The 16,420-nt window shown below is 42.2% G+C and overlaps 1 long non-coding RNA gene across 2 annotated transcripts in view; it reads right to left on the minus strand.

The window, feature by feature from the left end:
* The window catches only part of LOC140211370 (uncharacterized), a 42,923-nt gene extending 26,808 nt beyond the window's left edge, over positions 1-16,115 (minus strand). Inside the window, exons 1-3 of one of the 2 annotated variants that reach the window (XR_011889437.1) lie at positions 16,061-16,115; positions 15,138-15,328; positions 10,468-10,552 (exon numbers count right to left, since the gene is read on the minus strand). This is a non-coding gene — a long non-coding RNA (uncharacterized lncRNA). Of the gene's footprint in view, positions 1-10,393; positions 10,553-15,137; positions 15,329-16,060 lie in introns of those variants that run through there. The other variant, XR_011889436.1, reaches the window with a different exon arrangement.
* Between the last annotated feature and the right edge of the window lie 305 nt (positions 16,116-16,420).

Here is a 16,420-nt window from a genome sequence, read left to right on the forward strand (position 1 = left end):
ACCCCTTGATGCTTTTCACTGCAAACCATGTCGGAGAATCACAGGGCTATAGAACAGTACCCTTTGACCCAGCATGCTGAGCTGATCATAGGACATAGAATGTAGAATATTTGGCCCACAATGTTGCGCTGAACCAGTTAAAAAGCAAATCAAGAACACTAATCCGTCCTACCTACATAATGTCTAAATGTTTCGTCTTTTATATATCCATGTGTCCATCCAAATGTCTCTTAACAGCCTCTAATGTATTTGCCTCTACCACCATTCCAGGCATCCACAACTCTGAGTAAAAAAACTTGCCCCTCACATCCCCCTTGAACCTACCCTTTCTCTCCTTCTGCTATTAGATTTTTCAACCCTGGGAAACAGATACTCTCTGTCCACTCTGTCTATGCCTCTCATAATCTTGTAAACCTCAATCAGATCTCCCCTCAGCCTCCAGTGCTCTGGAGAAAGCAACCTAAGTTTATTCACCCTTTCATAATAGCACATGCTCCCTAAACAAGGCAGTGTCCTGGTAAACCCCTTCTGCAACCTCTCCAAAGCCTCAACATTCTTCCTACAGTGGGGCAACCAGAACTGTACACGTACTCCAGATGTGACCTAACTAGAGTTTTACCAAGTTGCAGTATAACCTCTTGACTTTTGAACTCAATGCCTCAACTAATAAAAGCAAGCATTCCACAAGCCTTCATAACCACCTTATCAACCTGTGCAACCACTTTCAAGGAGTTTTGAAATTGGTTCTCAAGATCTCTTTGCTCAGTGATCTTGCCCTTATTCATGTACAGTACCCATGCATTTTCCTGACCGAGGTGCAATATCTCATATTTATCTGGGTTAAACTCCATCTGCCACTCCTCTGCCCATATCTGCTACTGATCTATACCGTTCCATATTCTCTGCTAATCTTCTATACTATCTTCGACTCCACCAGTCTTGGTATCATCTGCAAACCTACTAACCCACCCATCTACATTTTCATCCATGTCATTTATATACATCACAAACAACAGAGGTTCCAGCACAGATCCTTGTGGAGCACCTCTGATTACAGACCTCCAGCTTGAGTAAGTTCCTTCAAACAGTACCCTCTATCTTCTATGTGCAAGCCAGTTCTGTATCCAAACAAACAAGTTGTTGCAGACCCCATGCATCTTTAACTTCTGGATTAGCCTCCCATGAGGGATTTCGCCAAACGCTTTACTAAAATCTATGTAGACAACATCCACTGCCCTACCCTCATCAATCTCTCTCGTCATCTTGTGATAAAAATCAATCAAGCTGGTAAGGCATGACCTGCCCAGCACAATGCCATGTTGGCTCTTCCTAATTAGGCCATGGATTTCCAAATGCTCATATATCCTATCTCTGAGAGTTTCTCCCGAATTTTCCCTACATCTGACATGAGACTGGTGGTCTATAGTTCCCAGGATTTTCCCCTGTTCCCTTCTTAAATTGGAGGTACAACATTAGCCCCTCTACAGTTCTCTAGGACCTCGCCTGTGGCTAAAGAGGACATGAAGATACTGGCCAAGGGCCCAGCGATCTTGTCTCTTGCCTCCTTCAATAACTTGGGTAAATCCCATCAGGTCCTGGGGAATTATCCACCTGAATACTTACTAGGAGACACAACATTTCCTCCTCATTGACCTCCAAACCCCCTAATGCATTTGTACACTCCACACTGATTTCCTGGTCTCCCATATCCTTTTCCTCGGTAAATACTGCAGCAAAGCACTTACGAAGTACCTCACTCACTTTCCCCGCATCCAAGCAAATGTTCCCCCCTTTATCGTTGAGTGGTCCCGCCCTCTCCCTGGTTATCCTCTTGCACTTGATGTATGTATAGAATGCCTTGGGATTCACCTTAATCCTACCTGCCAAGGACTTTGCATGGCCCCTCCTGGCTTTCCTCATTTCCTTCTTTAGTTCTATTCTGGCTTCATTATAATCCTCATGTTCTTCAGTTGATTCTGATTTCTGAAGTTCAACATACTTTTTCTTTTTCTTCTCCACTCAATTCATCACCTCTCCGGACATTCATGGTTCTCTCGTCTTTCCATCCCCATTCTTCCTTCTAACAGGAACATACCTTTCCTGTACTCTGTTCAATTGATCTTCAAAAACCTATCTAAGATTCAATTATCAAAGTACGTACGCAGTATACAACTCTGAGATTTGTCTTCCCACGGACATCCACAAAACAAAGAAACACCTTAGAACACATTCTAAAAAATCATTAAATACCCATTGCGCAAAAAAAAGAACAATTTGCGCTAATGGCAAAAAACGAGCAAAAACCACAGAGTATCAAACCACAGAGTCATTGTAACAGTTCAGGGATGTTCAGTTTAGTTTAATTTAGTGCTGCATCGTTCAGGCACTTCAGACCGCAGATCCGCTCCACCCCAATCAAAATTGCACAAGATAGCAATAAAAAAACAAGTAACCAGAAACATGTACACCATGATTTGTAGAGCCAACCCACAAACCATTTCAATTAAACATTGCCCAAGACCCAAGACTCTGGCACCATCCTCTGGCAGCACCTAGAGAGGGGGAGGGAGGCCGGTCAAATGCAGAGACCTTCCTCCAGGATCTACCACACATATCCCATTTCCCAGTATTGAGCCATTGTGTTCTATGCTCTGCCTGTTTAAATGCCTTAAGCATAACAATTGCATCTGTCTCCACCACCTTACCTGACAGTTCATTCCAGATGTCAACCGTAATCTGTGTGAATGAAGAAATTTCACCTCAGATCCCGTTTATAACTCCTCCCTGTCATTTTAGGCCTATGCTCTTTAATTTTAACATCCCTACTTTAGGTGTGGCATATTTCTCTACCAAAGGGGGTGTAAGGTGCTCCTTCCCTCTACTAGCCTGCAGGTCATCCTTGGGCAAGGTGTCGTTCCTGCTTAGCCGCCCAGTCGGGGTTGCGTGAAGCCATGGGAGCAGGTGGTGGATAGTCATATGAGTTGCTGGTGCATGTCACAAGTACTGGTTATGCGACCACTGACACCAGGCAGACAATCTCTGAAGACTATTGATAATGGCTGGGGTCACCCGTTTTGGACAGACACTGCCCAGAAGAAGGCAATGGCAAACCACTTCTGTAGAAAAATTTTCCAAGAACAATTATTGTCATGGAAAGACCACGATTGTCTATTTGCAAGACATAGGCGATTGTGGTCTTTCCAAGAGGATAATTGTTCTTGGCAATTTTTTTGACAGAAATGATTTGCCATTGCCTTCTTCTGGGCAGTGACTTTACAAGACGGGTGACCCCAGCCATTATCAATACTCTTCAGAGATTGTCTTAGGAAAAAGGTTCTGACCATCTATTCTATCAATGCTTCTCATAATTTTATATGTCCTTATTACGTCATCTTTCAGCCTCCGTTGCCCTAGGGCAGCAAGCACATTTTATCCAATCTCTCTTTTAAACTAGAGTCCTTCAATCCAGCCAGCATCCTGATGTATCTCTTCTGTACCTTCTCCAATGTAATTGTTTACTTTCTATAAGATGGCAAACTGAATTGTATACAATACTTCAAATTCAGCCTAACCAGTGCTTGTAAAGTTGTAACATAGGATTCCAGCTCTCATTTCTTTTCTGTGAAAGCCAGCCTGCCAGATGCCTGCCTAACCACTCTTTCTACTTTCAGGGAATTATAGAGTTGCATTCCAAGATCTCTTGGTTCATCAAAATTCCTGAGCACCCTACAATTTATTGTGCATGGCCTACCTGATCAGATGTGCCAAAATCTATCATCTGACTCTTGCCAGGATTAAATTCCATCCAGCAACCTTCTGCCTGAATCTCCAGCTGCTCTAGATTCTGCAGCTGCCATAAACTACTTCCTTTGCTCTCCACGACACCACTTTTTTTGTGCCAGAAAACTCGGTCCTGAGATTGGAGTCCCCCCCCCCCCCACTTATGCTGACTATCCCTAATCAGCCCCGCCTTTCCATAAATCCTTTCTCTCCATTAATTACTCTAACACTGATATATGGCTCACCAGCATCTATCGACCTGGCCTTCTTAAATAAAGGAACGACATTAGCTCCCCTCATATTAGCCTTTTGAAACTAACAACAGAACACCTTTGGGAAGGGTAAGTTCATAGCCATCTTAAAAGTATATTAAAATCTACTTCCCCCTTGCTGTCAGTTCTTTGAATGGTCCATGACCCATTAAACCTCACTATTGCTCTTCGCTCTATTTATTTGTTATTGAAACATAGTAATTTTTTTATATCTTGCACTGCACTGTGCCACAAAACAACTAATGTCATGATATATGATACGCCAGTGATAATACACCTGCTTCTGACATCCATGCTGATCATTAAGCATCCAATTCTACACTAACCTCATTTACCATTTCTTGGTCAGTAGCCTCCTTTGCCTTGCTGTGTCAAGTGCTTGACCGAATACTTATTAAGTGTTATGAGAGTACCTCCATTCACCCCCACTGTCAGTGTGTTCTAGATTCCAAACACTACATAAAAGAAACTCCCCTACAGCTCACCTCTTATCTTAAAGGCATGTCTTTAATTTTACACAATTATACCATGAGGAACTGTTTCTTGTTATCTACCATATCGGTGGCTCTTATAATCTTGTACATCTGTTAGGTCTACAGTACTGTGCATAAGTCTTAGGTACATATATTACATTATTGTATTTGTGGAGCGGAGGGTGAGTTTGTAAATCTGGCAGGAGCAAAGGATGTTGGAAATGGTGAGGGTGTATCACAGTGGGAAGGGCGTAGGTCAGGTGACAGAGAAGGGGGGCCGGGCGGTGTTGGGGGTGCAAACACACCCACCCCTCAGACACCGAGCAAGATCATTTGGTTCCAAACAATTTTTTTTGATCATTGCAGAAAGTCTCTCTGGTGCTTCCCACTCCCTCCCCTCTCCCTTCCCCTTTTCCCAACCATGATTGCCCTCTCCCTGCCCCCTTCCCACTCTCAGCCCACAATAGAGACCCATAATAGAATCAGGTTTATCATGGCAAATGTTGTTATGAAATACGTTATTTTTAGCAGCAGCAGTACAGTGCAGTACATACAATTGCTACAGTACTGTGCAAACATCTTAGGTACCCTTGCGAGAGATATATATATAAGACTTTTGCTTAGTACAGTACCTTGAGCCTCTTCTGCTCCATGCAAACTCAGCCTATTCAGTCTCCCCTCTGAACTAAATCAAACAGTGATAAAGTTATAGAACAATGGAACACGGTTACAGGCCCTTTACCGAACAGTCTAAACTGACTATGGCACCCACCCAGCTGGTCCCAGTTTTCTGTTTTCAGCCCATCTTCCTCGAAGCCCCACCCCTCCATCTATGCATCCAAGTATTTCTAAAGGTATCTGAGTAGCCAGGGCATCAAAGTTTATGGTGAGAAGGCTGGGGAGTGGGACTAAATGGGAGAATGGATCAGCTCATGATAAAATGGCGGAGCAGACTCGATGGGCCAAATGGTCGGCTTCTGCTCCTTTGTCTTATGGTCTTATGGTAAAATGACACTATTGTACCTGCCTCAACCACTTCCGCTCGCAGCTCTTTCCATATACTCACCACCCTTTGCTTGAAAACATTACTTTTCAGATCCATGTTAAATCTTTTCCCTCCCTCTCTAAATCTATTCCCCCTAGTTTTGGACTCCCCTAATTACTAATGCAATTACAACCCACTTGAGAAAATATATGTTCATATCACAGACATAAAAATCTTTCTTAATACCACGAGGAATATTACAGTTGGATTGGATTCAATCCAAAATAGTCTGTAAAATTATTATTTCATCCTCTGGAGGCAAATTAGTTCTTCAGTAAGACAAATATAGGTCAAGTGATCATCCAAGTTTTCAGATGCTCATGCCCATGAAAAGAAGCCAAGGCAACATGCTAAATCAAATTGTTGATTGTTGATAGCTGTTAAAATAATTTTGTTATTTATCGATACAGTGTAGAATAGGCCCCTTGAGCCGTGCCACTCAGCAACCCCCGATTTAACCCTGGCCTAAATAGGGGACAATTTATAATGACCAATTAACCTACTAACTAGTATGTCCTTGGACTGTAGGAGGAAACTGGACCACTCGGAGGAAACCCGCGCATTCCACGGGGAGAATGTACAAACTGCTTACAAAGGATTCTGGGATTGAACTCTGAACTCCGACACCCTTCCGAGCTGTAATGACGCCATGCTAACTACCACGTTATCATGGCGCCCCACTGAGGACGTATTGTGCTTATTATCACTTTCTTGTAAGGGGTAAATTTTATTGCTTTTCATCAGCAATATGGTAGATTAAATTTCTATAAATTACAAAATAAATACATAGTGCAGAAAAAGGAATAATGAGGAATGTTCACGGACTGTTGAGAAATCTGATGGATAAGGGGAAGAAGCTGTTTCTGAATCACTGAGTGTGGGTCTTCAGGTTCCCGTACCTGATGGTTGTAATGAGAAGTGGGGATGTCTTGGAGGGTGAGGGTCCCTAATGATGGATGCTGCCTTCTTAAGTCTTGAAGATGTCCTTGATGTAGGAGAAGGGTATGCTGGTGATGGAGCTGGTTAAGTCTACAACCCTCTGCATCCTCTTGTGTTCCAGTGCAGTGGAGCCTCCATACCAGACTGTGATGCAACCAGTCAGAATGATCTCCACTGTACGTCTATAGAAGTTTGCAAGAGTCTTTGTAGAAATACCAAGCTCCTCACAAAGTGGAACCATTAGCATGCCTTTTCATGATAGCATCAATGCATTGGGCCCAGGACAGAACATCCAAGATGTTTGAAACCCAGAAATTTAAAGTATACTTCCAAGTGAATGAAATAGTCATCCAAAATGGGACGGAAAATTCGCCATTTTTCAACAGTATCTATTTTCTTAATGATTCTTGTGAAATTGCAGTTTCCTTTTTAGCAACATGAACACTAAATTATAGTCACTAAAAGCAGTGGGAATCTCTGACAAAATTGTAAGTTGGATTTGCCATGCCTATTGAAATATATAAGTACCTTCTGGCAGATAGAAAACCCCACGAATAAAAAGTCCAAAACAGACAGAGTTAAGGAAGGGTATTCACAAAAGCTAAGATGAAATCCAAAGGAACACTAGTGAGTTTGATTCTTCTCTGCATTCTGCAACTTTTCATTGTTTCTTCAGTTGACTTATGTAAGTCAAAGGCGTTACATAACAACATTTTAACATTCACTCTGTAATAAAACCACAAAAAAACATGTATCGCATAAAAATTGCGCCATGCTGACAAATCCTTTCCTTAGCCAAGAAACATGGGCTACAGTTTGCTCTTTATTGACAACTTTCTCTACAGAGGGAATGGTTCATTAGAATAAAGCTGTGGTATGTGAAGGAGAAGTTGGATCCTATTTAATGACATCCAGATGTTTAACACAGACAGAAGGTATCTTAGCTGAAAGCTGTACTCTTCTAAAATGTTGTTTGACATATTGATACGTCTGGCATTAAAACTGATATGATTTCAATTTACAATCTGTTAAGTGAACAGCTATTTATAAAAGTATCTGACCTCACCACATTTACAAATGTTTTTATGTCCGGTGGACGGCTCAACGTTTTCCAGCACCGACTGAATACCTCTAAGATGTGGTGCTGGATCTACATGTCCTTATTTTGGGCATAGAGAATTGGCAGGTACAGCACTAAATGGAAAATCTGATGGCAAGGATTGTAATTTGAATGGATGGAAAATCAGATGACTAATAGTTCCGTTATGCATTTTGTCGGTGACGTACACACTCAAAACTTGTGAAAGAGTTAAATTGTCTATCGTGTGGAATGAACCCTTAACCTTGTGATCTCAAGGCAACGGTATAACACGAAGTAATGGCTGACATTTTTGGAAATTTACTAAGCCAATATTTGGCCAAGAGAGAAAGAATCATCCAGCCCCAAACCTCTTATCTGCATATTTCCACTGTCCAACAAGGTCTGCTTGGCAACAAGAGAGAATAGAAACACTCAATAATGCTTATTTTTTCACCCTTTAGCTGTGGACTACTGACGTCAATTGTTGTATTTCAAATGGTAAGCTCATCTTTAATTTGTCTTACAGTTCAGATTTTCACAGAGAAATACAACATAATCTACTAATGCAGGCAGCATCTGGGTTACATAAAGTTTCTGTGGCTGAGAACTGTCCATAAGCTGATTTTTCAATTAGTCAGAACTAATAGAATATACACTCAGTGGCCACTTTATCAGGTACACCTGTACATCTGCTCATTAATATGAAAACCTAAGCAGCCAATCATGTGGTAGCAACTCAACGCATAAAAGCATATAGACATTGTCACAAGGTTCAGTTGTTGTTCAGACCAAACATCAGAATGGGGAGGGAATGTGATCTAAGTGACTTTGATCCTGAAATGATTGTTGGTTCCAGTAGGGTAGTTTGAGTATTTCAGAAATTACTGATCTCCTGTGATTTTCATGCACAACAGCCTCCAGAGTTTAGAGACAGTGGTGCAAAGAACAAAAAAACATCCAGTGAGTGGCAGTTCTGTGAGCGAAAACTTCTTGATAATGAGAGAGTCAGAGGAGAATGGCCAGACTGGTTCCAGCTGACAGGAAAGCGACAGTAACTCGAATAACCATGTATTACAACAGTGGTGTGCAGAAGAGCAGCTCTGAATGCACAATGCATTGAACTTCGAAGTGGATGGGCTACAGTCACAGAAGACTATGAACAACCTGGATGAAGTCTTGACCCAAAATGTTAACTGCGCATATCTCTCTACAGACCAAAGAACTGATTATGGACTTCAGAAAGGGTAACAGGAGGGGACACACACCAGCCTTCATAAAGGGATCTGAAGTGGAAAGAGTGAGCATTTCCAAGTTCCTGGTTGTCAACATCTCCGAGGACCTGAGGACCCGATGTATTGATGCAGTTACAAAGAAGGCATGACAGCGGCTATATTTCATAAGGAGTTTGAGGAGATTTGGTATGTCACCAAAGGCACTCACAAATTTCTATAGATGTATTATGGAGAGCATTCCAACTGGCTACATCACTGTCTGGTACAGGGAAGGACAGGGGTGGGGCTACGGCACAGGAACAAAATAAGCTGCAGAGAATTGTGAACTCAGTCAGCTCCATCATGAGCACTAGCCTTTTTAGCATCCAAAACATCTTCAAGGAGCGATGCTTAAAAAAGGAGGCATCCGTCATTAAGAACCCCCATCACCCAGGACACAACCCTGTTCTCATTGCTACCATCAGGAAGGTGGTACAGAAACCTGAAGGCACACACACAATGATTCAGGAACAGCTTCTTCCCCTCTGCCGTCCAATTTCTGAATGAACATTGAGATATGCCAGTGACATTACCTACTGAATGTTGAAAGGACCAGGTAGATGGGATGTGGAGCGTACGTTTCCTATGGTGGGGGTATCCAGAAGTAGAGGGCACAGCCTCAAAACTGAGGCGAAACCCTTTAGAACAGAGGTAAGAAGGAATTTTTTTAGCCAGTGGGTAGTGAATCTGTGGAATGCTCTGCCACAGACTGTGGTGGAGGCCAAGTCCGCAGGTATACTTAAGGTAGAAGTTGATGGTTTTCTGATCGGTCAGGGCATTAAAGGATATGGTGAGAAGGCAGGTGTATGGGGTTGAGTGGGATCTGGGGTTAGCCATGATGGAATGGCAGAGCAGACTCGATGGGCTGAATGGCCTAACTGTGCTCCTGTCTTATGGTCTTATATGTTAAACATGATTCTGATTCTGGTTCTGCAATGCTGCGTGACCCACTGAGTTCTCAAAGTAGTTATTGTTATTTCTCCATATACCAATGTCGGCAGTCTTTTGTGTCTCCAATTATCCGGTGTTCATCAGAACTTCGAGGTGTCCCAAAGGAATTTAAACTCAGTAGCAGCAGAACATTATCCAAATGTCAAAACGCTTCCGTTAAGGACTCCCTTCTAATTTGGTAAGCAGCTTCAACTACATTATTAAACATTTAATACAGCCACATGGTGGAACGTGGAAGAATGGCAGCTGGGATTTTAATTCCCTTTCTGTGTTTCTGCAGTTACCGTTTATCAGAGACAGTGCCCTTTCCAGCATCCCTGTACTTCAATGTGAGACGACATATTTAGTGCATACACAATACATTAATAATAATACCTTTATTTATACTGCATAGCATCTATCATATATTAAAATGCAGGCTCAAAGCCCTTTACGTAGATTGTAAGGATAAATCAACATAGTCATAAAAATGAGACAAAATTAAAAATCATAAATAAATACTAACATTATATAGAATAAAATGTAATTGAATATACCAAATTGTATAAATACAATCAACATTAACAAGCATTAAGTAATCCTATAAATAGGCTAAATTAAAAAAGCAGGTTTTTAGAAATGCTTCGAAACGTTCCACAGTACTAGCCTGAGGTACCTCAGTCTGTAGAGTATTCCAGATTCTTGGTGCAGAAGAACAAAAGGCCACATCACCGGTTCTTATGTGCTGGGCTCTAGGAACACTGTTGAGACAAAAGAAATTACAAATAAAAATATGGTGTTCCCCCAGTTTGTACAAGGTAACATTTAAAAGAGACGAGTGCTCTATTCTACAAATAGTGACCTTCTCAGCAAGACGATAACAGGCATAAACAGCACGGACAGCCAGTGCCTTTCTCCCAGAGGGGTGATACCCAGTACCAGAGGAGGTCCTTTAAAGGTGAGTGGAGGAAAGTTTAGGGGGGATGTCAGTGGTAGGTTTCTTACACAGAGGCTGGTAAGTGCTTGGAGTTCACCAGCAAGGCTGTGGTGGAAGCTGATAAACTCAGGGATGTTTGAGTGACTCTTAGATAGGCATATGGATGAAAGAAAAATGGAGGACAATATGGGAGGGGAAGGGTTAGACTGGTTTTAGTGTAGGGTAAAACATTGGCATAAAATTGTAGGCTGAAGGGCTGTACCGTGCAGTACTGTCCTATGATGTTGGGAATCCAAATCAAAACCAGAAACTGCTGGAAATACTCAGCAGATCAGACCAAATGTACAGAAAGAGAAAAAGAAATAATTTTTATCTGAATTGATTTTATCTTGTATGTTGAAAGAGCAGAACTGGAGAGCCATCAGCATCCACTCCCTGCATCAATTTCTCAATATCAACGTTAATTTTGTAGTGCACACAGTTCCCTGATAACCTACAGAGCCCATTCACGGAAACATCCAAATGCTCAAAGGATTGAAAATGAATAGAATCGGAGCTGGAGAATTTTTCCTGAACAACTGTAAATAACGTTTTAATTTATTAATGCGAAAAGTCAGAACCTTGCACAGATGGAAAGAAATATTGTATTTTAAAGGGCAAAAGTTTAGGGGTAACATTAGGAGGAGCTTCTTTACTCAGAGAGTGGTAGCTGTGTGGAATGAGCTTCCAGCAGAAGTGGTTGAGGCAGGTTTGATGTTGTCATTTAAAGTTAAATTGGATAGCTATATGGACAGGAAAGGAATGGAGGATTATGGGCTGAGTGCAGGTCAGTTGAACTAGGTGAGAGTAAGAGTTTGGAATGGACTAGTAGGGCCGAGGTGGCCTGTTTCCGTGCTGTAATTGTTATATGGTTATATGGTTATATTTGCCACTTTCTTGCCCATTCTCCTAATCTAAATCCTTCTGCAGCCCTCCTGTTTCCTCAACACTACCTGTCCCTCCACCAATCTTTGTATCATCTGCAAACTTAGCAACAAAGCCATCTGTTCCATCATCAAAATCATTGATATACAGCATAAAAAAGAAGTGGTCCCACCACAGACCCCTATGGAACAGCACTAGTCACTGGCAGCCAACCAGTAAAGGATCCTTTTATTCCCACTCACTACCTCCTACCAATCAGCCAATGCTCTAACCATGCCAGTAACTTCCTTGTAGTACCATGGACTCTCAACTTTGTAAGCAGCCTATGTGTGGCCCCTTGTCAAAGGCCTTCTGAAAGTCCAAATATACAACATCAACTGCATCCCCTTTATCTATCCTACTTGTAATCTCCTCAGAGAATTCCAACAGGTTTGTCAGGCAAGATTTTGCCTTAAGGAAACCATGCTGACTTTGTCTAATCTTGTCCTGTGTCAACAAGGGCTCTATAACCTCATCCTTAACAATTGATTCTAACATCTTCCCAACCACTGAGGTCAGGCTAACCGGTCTATAATTTCCTTCCTGCTTCCTTCCTCCTTTCTTAAAAGGTGGAGTGACATTTGCAATATTCTAGTCCTCTAGTACCATTCTAGAGTCCAATGATTTTTGAAAGATCATTTCTAATGCCTCCGCAATCTCTAACGCTACCTCTTTCAGAACCCTAGGTTGTAGTTCCTCTGGTCTGGGTGACTTATATACCCTTAGTTCTTTCAGCTTTTGGAGCACCTTCTCCCTTGTAATAGTAACTGCACTCACGTATCTTCCCTCGCAGCCTTCAACATCTTGCACACTGCAAGTGTCTTCCACAATGAAGACTGATGCAAAATACTTAGTCCATCTGCCATCTCCTTGTCCACTATGACTACTTCTCTGGCCTCATCTTCTAATGGTCCTATATCCACTCTCATCTCTCTTTTATTTTTTTCGTACTCGAAAAAGCTTTTATTATCCACTGTAATGTTGTTTGCTAGCTTGCTTGCATATTTCATCTTTTCCTTCCTAATGATTCATTTTGTTTCTTTCTGTAGGTTTTTAAAAGCTTCCCAATCCTTTCTCTTCCCACCAATTTTTGTTTTGTTGTATGCCCTCTCTTTTGCTTTTACATTAGCTTTGACTTCCCTTGACAGCCACAGTTGTCCTATTTGGCCAGTTGAGTATTTCTTCATTTTTGGAATACATCTATCCTGCACCTTCCTCATTTTTTCCCAGAAACTCAAGCTATTGCTGATCTGCTGACATCCCTGCCAGCATCTCCTTCCAATTTACTTTGGCCAGCTCCCCTCTCATACCACTGTAATCTCCTTTACTTGACTGAAATACTGCTACATCAGACTTTACTTTCTCCCTAACAAATTTCAAGTTGAACTCAATCATATTGTGATCACTGCCTCCTAAGGGTGCTTTGGATTAAGCTCCCTAATCACATCTGGTTCAACACTCAATCCAGTATAGCTGATCCTCTAGTAGACTCAATGACAAATAGCTCTAAAAAGCCATCTTATAGGCATTCAACAAATTCATTCTCTTGAGATCCATTACCAACCTGATTTTCCCAATCTCCGATGACTATTATAACATTGTCCTTTTGACACACCTTTCTATTTCCTGTGGTAATCTGTGGTCCATATCCAGCTACTGTTGGGAGGCCTGTATATAACTGCCATCAGGCCTTTTTACCATTGCGATTTCTTAACTCATCCCACAAGGATTCAACTTCTATGTCATATCTTTCTACCGATTTCATGCCATTCCTTATCAGCAGATCCACGTCACCGTCCCTGCTTAACTTCCTATCCCTCAGGTGTAACATGTAACCTTGGACATTCAGCTCCCAACTACAAATGACCTTCAGCCACGATTCAATAATGGCCATAACGTCATACCTGACAATCCGTAACAGTGCAACAAGATCATCCACCTTATTTCTTATACTCTACGCATTGAGATATAAAACTTTGAGTACTGTATTCACTACCCTTTTTGATTCTGCATCCCGAATGCACTGATACTCACCCTGCTGGCTGCAGTTTTGTCCTATCATCGGCCTGCCCTTCCTGACAGTCTGATTGCATGCTATCTTTGCTTTTTTTACCATCCGTCCTATCCTGAGTCCCTTCACTCCGATTCCCCCCTGCCCCCTGCCAAATTAGGTTAAACCCTTCCCAACAGCTCCAACAAACCTACCTGCGAGAATATTGGTCCCCTACAGTTTCAGGTACAACCTGTCACTTTTGTGCACAGCGCATCTGTGGATGTGAACTTCACTCCATTGAGGACATTTACAGCAGCAGGTGCATAAAAAAAGCTTGGAAAATCATCAGGGACACCAGTCACCCCAACCATAAACTGTTTCAGCTGCTTCTGTCTGGCAAATGGCACCACAGCCTTAAAGCCAGGACCAACTGGCTATGGGGCAGTGTCTTCCTACAAACCTTTTGACTTATAAATTCTCCTGTCTGTACATAATGCCAAGATTTTTACTTGCTCACGTTGTGGGACAGATCTAAGATTTAAATAAATAAATAAATTCAATCTCGTCCCAGGAGACATCCCAATGATCTAAGAACCTGAAGCCCTGCCCCCTGCACCAGATTCTTAGCCATGCATTTATCTGCCAAATCATCCGGTTTCTACCCTCACAGGCGTGTGGCAATCCAGAAATTACTATCCTGGGGATCCTGCTTCTCAGCTTTCTGCCTAGCTTTCTAAATTCTCTTTTCAGATCCTTTTTGCTTTTCCTCCCTATGTCATTGGTACCAATATGAACCAAGACATCTGGCTGCTCTCCTTCTCCCTCCCCCCCCCCAAAAAAGCTGTGGTTGCGATCCGAGACATTCCTGTCTCTGGCAGCTGTGAGGCAACATACCATCCAGGTGTCCCATACAAGTCCACAGAATCTCCTGTCTGTTCCTTTGACTATTGTGTCCCCTATCACTGCTGTTCCCCTCGTCTCTCTTTCTCTTCTGCACCATGGACCCATGCTCTGTGCCAGTAATGTGGTCTCCATGGCAATCCTTGGGAGGTCATTCCCCCATAGTTGTATCCAAAATGGTGTACTTATTATTGAGAGGAATGGCCACAGGATGCACAGAATGCACTAACTGCCTGTTCACATTTCCATGTCTCTTGACAGTCGCCCAGCCACTCGCCTCCTGCAGCTTAGGGCTAACTACTTCCCTGTAACTCTGATTGATGATCTCCTCACTCTCCCGTACAAACTGAAGGTCATCCAGCTGCTGCTCCAGATCCCTAATGCGGTCTTCAAGGAGCTGCAGCTGGATGCACTCCATGCAGATGTGGTTCTCTGGGAGACTCAGGGTCTCCCAGGAATCCAACATCTGGCATGAAGAATATACAATTGCCAATTACTATACTAGGTACAGTAAGAGAGTTTCAAAAAAAGGGGAACCTTGATGGAAACTTACCAAGAGCCATCACCTCTTCCGAGCCCAAGCCTGACGCTCCTACTCCCAAGAATGGTGGCCCCAGCAATGGCCACCCTGCTTCTCCCTTCTGTCCTTTTAAAGCAGCGTCGCCAACCTACGAGAAACCTCGTGGCTGTGGCCTGCTCCTGCCACTGATTGGGCCGCCGAAATGAGCCCGAACGCCCGCAGAGCTGTGCAATTAAAATAAATGAATAAATAAATAGATAAAACAGATAGATAAATAAATAATGGATAGATAGATAACACTGAGAATGTGAGTTGTAGAATCCATAGTTTGTGGGATCAGTTGATAGCTGAGGAGAGTGAAGTTATCTGTGCTGGTCCAGGATCCTCGTCATTGACTGTTCCTGAACATGGTGGCGTGTGACCTAAAGCTCCTCTATCATGTCAGGCTTAAATTCATGAAATATGCAGCTATATGGTGGAGGTTTTTGACAGTGATATATTTTAATTGATCTTAGTTAATAGACTTTAATGTTAAAGCTTTCATTTGTCGTGATACATTGACATTTAAGAAGCACAATTTTCTTCTCTCATATTTCAAGTGCCTTTAATTGACGGTTGTTAACAGGCAGTTATGTCGATCTGAAATTGCAGATAGCCATAATCTGATCAAAGTTATTTCGGCACAGTAACTGCATTTTATCTCCGCCTTGCTTCCTGTGCTCAGTGTTTTAAAATTTGTAATCGCCAGTTGGTTACGCAATGCACCCTGTTTCGAGTACTGCGTTGAGTTCTGGCTTACAACACATCAGTGTCACCTAATCAGCTGCTCTTTAGAAATACAACTGCCAGAATTCACAAAGGCCTTTTCTTCTGGTCTTCCTGATCTGTATCTTAAACTGAAACATCAATCAGTTAAGCATATTCATAATATTCACACAACTGGGAGCCATACAGACCACACGCAGAATAGATGAGCCCAAGATAGCCACAGAAACAGTCCCTTATTTCGAGTCATAGTTCAGTGACATTGTGGGAATTCACCATGCAGCTCATGATGTAACTTCCGGATGCTATTTTGGAAATTTTGTGCAAATTCCCCATAGTGACATCATGAAGTCCATCAGTAATGCGAAAAAAAAGGAAATGCTTCATGTGCTGAATACTCAAAAGCAAAGTGTTGGAATAAACCCGGCAAGATGCCAGTGGAGAAAGTCTAGATCACTCAGGTGACCTTAGGGGGTCATTTTGATTTTGAATAATATTGACCACTTGTAGTACGTGGAGTCACAGAGATACGGAAACAGGCCCTTTAGTCC

The sequence above is a fragment of the Mobula birostris genome, chromosome 17 (genome assembly GCF_030028105.1).
Source record: "Mobula birostris isolate sMobBir1 chromosome 17, sMobBir1.hap1, whole genome shotgun sequence".
Taxonomy (NCBI): Eukaryota; Metazoa; Chordata; class Chondrichthyes; order Myliobatiformes; family Myliobatidae; genus Mobula; species Mobula birostris.